Here is a 6,000-nt window from a genome sequence, read left to right on the forward strand (position 1 = left end):
TCGTGCTTCTGGAGCTGGGAAGTACCTTCTCAGAGATGAGCTGGGATGTTTTGCTTCTCAAGGTGGGAAGTACCTGGCTCGGATGGATGACAAGGGATGATGATGTTCTGGAGGCAGGAAAAATAGTGAGTGCACTCTAAACTCTGGGGAGATTAGTTTCTGCACTCTGAACTCAAGGAAGAGGTGGGAGGTATAGCACTTGCACTCTGAAGGATAGTAATTCTGGAGGTGTGAAGAACATTGACTGCACTTTGAAGGATAGTTGGGGTTATGGTTTTGGAGATAGGTATTACAGTGCCTGCACTCTGAAGGATGCATAGGGATCTGTGGTTCTGGAGGTGAAAGTATGGTACATGAACTTTGAAGATTAAGTAGAGATGTTACAGTGCCTGCACTCTTATTATGGTTGAAATGTTACAGTTCTGTAGGGTCTAAGTCTGATGGATGGATGGGGATGTTTTCGTTCTCGAGGTGGTAAGTAAAGAGTCTTTTGCACTGAAGAGATGTTGCACTCTAAAGAATAGGGTGGTAATGTTGCAATTATGAAGGTGGGAAGTACAGTGCTTGCAGTCTGAAAAATAGCAAGGGCTGCTATAATTCTGGAGTGCCTGTACTCTTTAGGATGAATGGGGATGTCTTGCCCTCTGAATAGGGCAAGACATCCCTATTCTTTAGGTGAAAGTGCATCACATGCACTCTGAAGAATAGGTAGGATGTTGCAGGTCTAGAGGTGGGAAGTTCAGCACCTGTACTCTGAAGGAGAGGCGGGATGTTGTGCTTCTGGGGGTGGGAATTACAATACCTGCTTGTGGATATTTTGGTTCTGGAAGTAGGAAGTGCAGTGTCTGAACTCTGAAGGATGGGTTGGGATGCTGTGGTTTGGAGTGTCATTAAACTCTGATGTTTACTTGATTCTGGCAAGATAGCTGTTGAGTGATTGTGAATGTTTTCTTTTTTGAGTTGTTATCACTCATTGAATGAGTGATAGCAACTGTTTCTTTGGGTTGTCTGTTTGCTGGGGAATACAGCTAGGAAGTGATGTATGGTGAATGTTTTCTTTCTTGGTCACCCTGTCTCGCTGAGAAACAGTTCTTGATTGAGGAATAGTACAGTATTTACAGAGCCTCTCCGAGAGGATGGGGTTACATATCTTTTTTGAGAGTTGGGTTCCGATATATTAAAAATCATGGAATGCCTGTCACGAGTTACAAAATTTATGACATATTAAAAATATTTATTTTTCACTAGTTAAATAACGAAAAAAGACACAATACCATGAATGGAACGATACACAAATAACCCGCACATAGAAGAGATGAGCTTAAGACGACGTTTCGGTTCGACTTGGACCATTTACAGAGTCACACTAACGAGGAGAGCAGGATGGGTATATATAGGAAGGTGGTAGTAGTAGTAGTAGTAGTAGTAGTGGTCATAGTGGAGGTGGAAGGAAGTACTAGTGGGGAGGTAGTAAGAGTAGGAGGGGCCAGTCAAATACTAAGAAAGAGGAGAACTGCAAGGGAGCTGGTGCCCACAGAGGGTAAGAGCAAGAACACCTGGAGTTTACCTGGAGAGAGTTCCGGGGGTCAACGCCCCTGCGGCCCGGTCTGTGACCAGGCCTCCTGGTGGATCAGAGCCTGATCAACCAGGCTGTTGCTGCTGGCTGCACGCAAACCAACGTACGAGCCAAAGCCTGGCTGGTCAGGAACCGACTTTAGGTGTTTGTCCAGTGCCAGCTTGAAGACTGCCAGTGGTCTGTTGGTAATCCCCCTTATGTATGCTGGGAGGCAGTTGAACAGTCTCGGGCCCCTGACACTTATTGTATGGTCTCTTAACGTGCTAGTGACACCCCTGCTTTTCATTGTGGGGTTGGTGCATCGTCTGCCAAGTCTTTTGCTTTCGTAGTGAGTGATTTTCGTGTGCAAGTTCGGTACTAGTCCCTCTAGGATTTTCCAGGTGTATATAATCATGTATCTCTCCCGCCTCCATTCCAGGGAATACAGGTTTAAGAACCTCAAGCGCTCCCAGTAATTGAGGTGTTTTATCTCCGTTATGCGCGCCGTGAAGGTTCTCTGTACATTTTCTAGGTCAGCAATTTCACCTGCCTTGAAAGGTGCTGTTAGTGTGCAGCAATATTCCAGCCTAGATAGAACAAGTGACCTGAAGAGTGTCATCATGGGCTTGGCCTCCCTAGTTTTGAAGGTTCTCATTATCCATCCTGTCATTTTTCTAGCAGATACGATTGATACAATGTTATGGTCCTTGAAGGTGAGATCCTCCGACATGATCACTCCCAGGTCTTTGACATTGGTGTTTCACTCTATTTTGTGGCCAGAATTTGTTTTGTACTCTGATGAAGATTTAATTTCCTCGTGTTTAACATATCTGAGTAATTGAAATTTCTCATCGTTGAACTTCATATTGTTTTCTGCAGCCCACTGAAAGATTTGGTTGATGTCCGCCTGGAGCCTTGCAGTGTCTGCAATGGAAGACACTGTCATGCAGATTCGGGTGTCATCTGCAAAGGAAGACACGGTGCTGTGGCTGACATCCTTGTCTATGTCGGATATGAGGATGAGGAACAAGATGGGAGCGAGTACTGTGCCTTGTGGAACAGAGCTTTTCACCGTAGCTGCCTCGGACTTTACTCTGTTGACGACTACTCTCTGTGTTCTGTTAGTGAGGAAATTATAGATCCATCAACCAACTTTTCCTGTTATTCCTTTAGCACGCATTTTGTGCGCTATTAGGCCATGGTCACACTTGTCGAAGGCTTTTGCAAAGTCTGTATATATTACATCTGCATTCTTTTTGTCTTCTAGTGCATTTAGGACCTTGTCGTAGTGATCCAATAGTTGAGACAGACAGGAGCGACCTGTTCTAAACCCACGTTGCCCTGGGTTGTGTAACTGATGGGTTTCTAGATGGGTGGTGATCTTGCTTCTTAGGACCCTTTCAAAGATTTTTATGATATGGGATGTTAGTGCTATTGGTCTGTAGTTCTTTGCTGTTGCTTTACTGCCCCCTTTGTGGAGTGGGGCTATGTCTGTTGTTTTTAGTAACTGTGGGACGAACCCCGTGTCCATGCTCCCTCTCCATAGGATGGAAAAGGCTCGTGATAGGGGCTTCTTGCAGTTCTTGATGAACACGGAGTTCCATGAGTCTGGCCCTGGGGCAGAGTGCACGGGCATGTCATTTATCGCCTGTTCGAAGTCATTTGGCGTCAGGATAACATCGGATAGGCTTGTGTTAATCAAATTTTGTGGCTCTCTCATAAAAAATTCATTTTGATCTTCGACTCTCAGTCTGGTTAGTGGCTTGCTAAAAACTGAGTCATATTGGGACTTGAGTAGCTCACTCATTTCCTTGCTGTCATCTGTGTAGGACCCATCTTGTTTAAGTAGGGGCCCAATACTGGATGTTGTTCTCGACTTTGATTTGGCATAGGAGAAGAAATACTTTGGGTTTCTTTCGATTTCATTTATGGCTTTTAGTTCTTCCCGCGATTCCTGACTCCTATAAGATTCCTTTAGCTTAAGTTCGATGCTTGCTATTTCTCTGACCAGTGTCTCCCTACGCATTTCAGATATATTGACCTCTTTTAGCCGCTCTGTTATTCTTTTCCGTCGCCTGTAAAGGGAGCGCCTGTCTTTCTATTTTACATCTACTCCTCCTTTTTCTTAGAGGAATAAGCCTTGTGCATACATCGAGTGCCACCAAGTTGATCTGTTCCAGGCATAAGTTGGGGTCTGTGTTGCTTAGTATATCTTCCCAGCTTATATCGGTTAGGACTTGGTTTACTTGGTCCCACTTTATGTTTTTGTTATTGAAGTTGAATTTGGTGAATGCTCCCTCGTGACTAGTCTCATTATGTCGGTCTGGGGCTCCACGCATACATGTCTGAATCTCAGTTATGTTGTGATATGGTGACATTTCTTATCAGATCATCATTGTTAGTGTAGATGAGGTCTAGTGTATTCTCCAGTCTAGTAGGCTCTATTATTTGCTGGTTTAAATTGAATTTTGTGCAGAGATTTAAAAGCTTGTGTGAGTGTGAGTTTTCATCAGAGCTGCCTCCTGGTGTTACTACTGCAACAATATTATTTGCTATATTCCTCCATTTTAGGTGCCTTAAGTTGAAATCCCCCAGGAGCAAGATGTTGGGTGCAGGAGCTGGAAGATTTTCCAGACAGTGGTCAATTTTTAACAGCTGTTCCTGGAATTTCTGGGATGTTGCATCCGGAGGCTTGTAGACTACCACAATGACTAGGTTTTGGTTCTCGACCTTTACTGCTAAAACTTCCACTACATCATTTGAGGCATTAAGCAGTTCTGTGCAAACAAGTGACTCTGCAATGTACAGGCCAACCCCCCCATACCCCCTTTTGCCTGTTCACTCTGTCACATCTGTATAGGTTGTAACCTGGGATCCATATTTCGTTGTCCAAGTGATCCTTTATGTGGGTCTCAGTGAAAGCCGCAAACATTGCCTTTGCCTCTGCAAGCAGTCCACGGATGAAAGGTGTCTTGTTGTTTGTTGCTGGCTTTAGACCATGTATATTTGCAAAGAATAATGTCATTGGACTGGTGCTATTGTTGGTACTGGGGAGGGATTTTTTTTCCGGCATTAGTATCTGTATCTGTATCTGTTGGTTTGGAGTGGAGGCCATCGACTGTGGTTCCACTCCAGGAATGACTGGATTTGGTGTACGATTTCTGCCATTTCCTGCCAGTTTTTTTCCTTCCTGGCACTGAAAAACCTCTCCCTCTTGAGTGGCTGTGGCTACCCAGGTTTTCCCATGGCCTGATGTTTTGTATCTTTTTGTCCCCTTTAGATGGTGTGCCTGGCAATTTAAGTTATAGCACAGTCTTTCCTGTACTGAAGAGGTACACAGTTCAGGGTGAAAAAGCTTACAGGAAGGGAGTTTGCATTTTCCTGTTGTCATATGGGCATCACATTTTCTAGGGTGGTCATAGTTGCACGTCCCATCCATTTTTCCAGATTTCCCATGCCTGCAAATACCAAGTGCATAGTATGTGCACAGGCTTGGTTTCCGTTTGCCTTGGGTTTCTGTTACTGTATTCCCTGTTGGTGCATGTTTCCCTGTCTTCCTCCTATCCTCCCTAGCACCAACAATGGAGCTCCCACCAGTTGTTTTTGGTAATATATCCTCACTATTGCTAGTGGAGTCCTCTTGTTTGTTATTTCCTGTTGTATTTCTAGTTTGCAATATTGGTTTTATCTTATCTTTGACTACACTTGTTTCCCTACTACGGCTCCTGTCCCCTATGAGGTCATTTATATGTATTCCTTCCTGCGTATAATTCCCGACTACCTGGACAAAATCTCCAGCTTCACCATTACTGTCTACCAGGACAGCACCTCCAGCTTCACCATTACTGTCTCCCAGGACAGCATCTCCAGTTTCACCATTACTGTCTCCCAGGACAGCACCTCCAGCTTCACCATTACTGTCTTCCAGGACAGCACCTCCAGCTTCAACATTACTGTCTCCCAGGACAGCACTATCAGCCCCACATTTACTGACTACCAGGACTTCACCTCCAGCCTTACAGTTTCTGACTACATGGCCAGTATCAAGGGCAGTACCATTCAGCCCAGACTTTTTATGTTCCCATCTGTTGTAGAAAGCTTCCAGGTTTTCTTTGAAAGCAGCTTTGATGTTGTCCTCTTTTAATACCCTTGTGATTTTAGTCCACAGATTTATCTCATTTGGGCATACCCAAAAACACTTCCCTGTTTCAATACTGCTTGTAGCTAGTTCTTGGATATCTGCACAAGGGGCGTGACACCAATTTCCACAAAAATGACAATTTATCCATGTGGAAACCCGTTTGTTTGATTGACCGCAGACTACACAGAGCTTCATAATGATTTGAATGGTTGATTTACTGTAATTCTACTAGCAACCTCTTGAATATTCTATTAATAACCTCCTTAAATGAAGCTCTAGCTATTTGTATTTCTATTTCTAACTG

This window comes from Cherax quadricarinatus, unplaced genomic scaffold (assembly GCF_038502225.1).
Source record: "Cherax quadricarinatus isolate ZL_2023a unplaced genomic scaffold, ASM3850222v1 Contig1789, whole genome shotgun sequence".
Lineage (NCBI taxonomy): Eukaryota > Metazoa > Arthropoda > Malacostraca > Decapoda > Parastacidae > Cherax > Cherax quadricarinatus.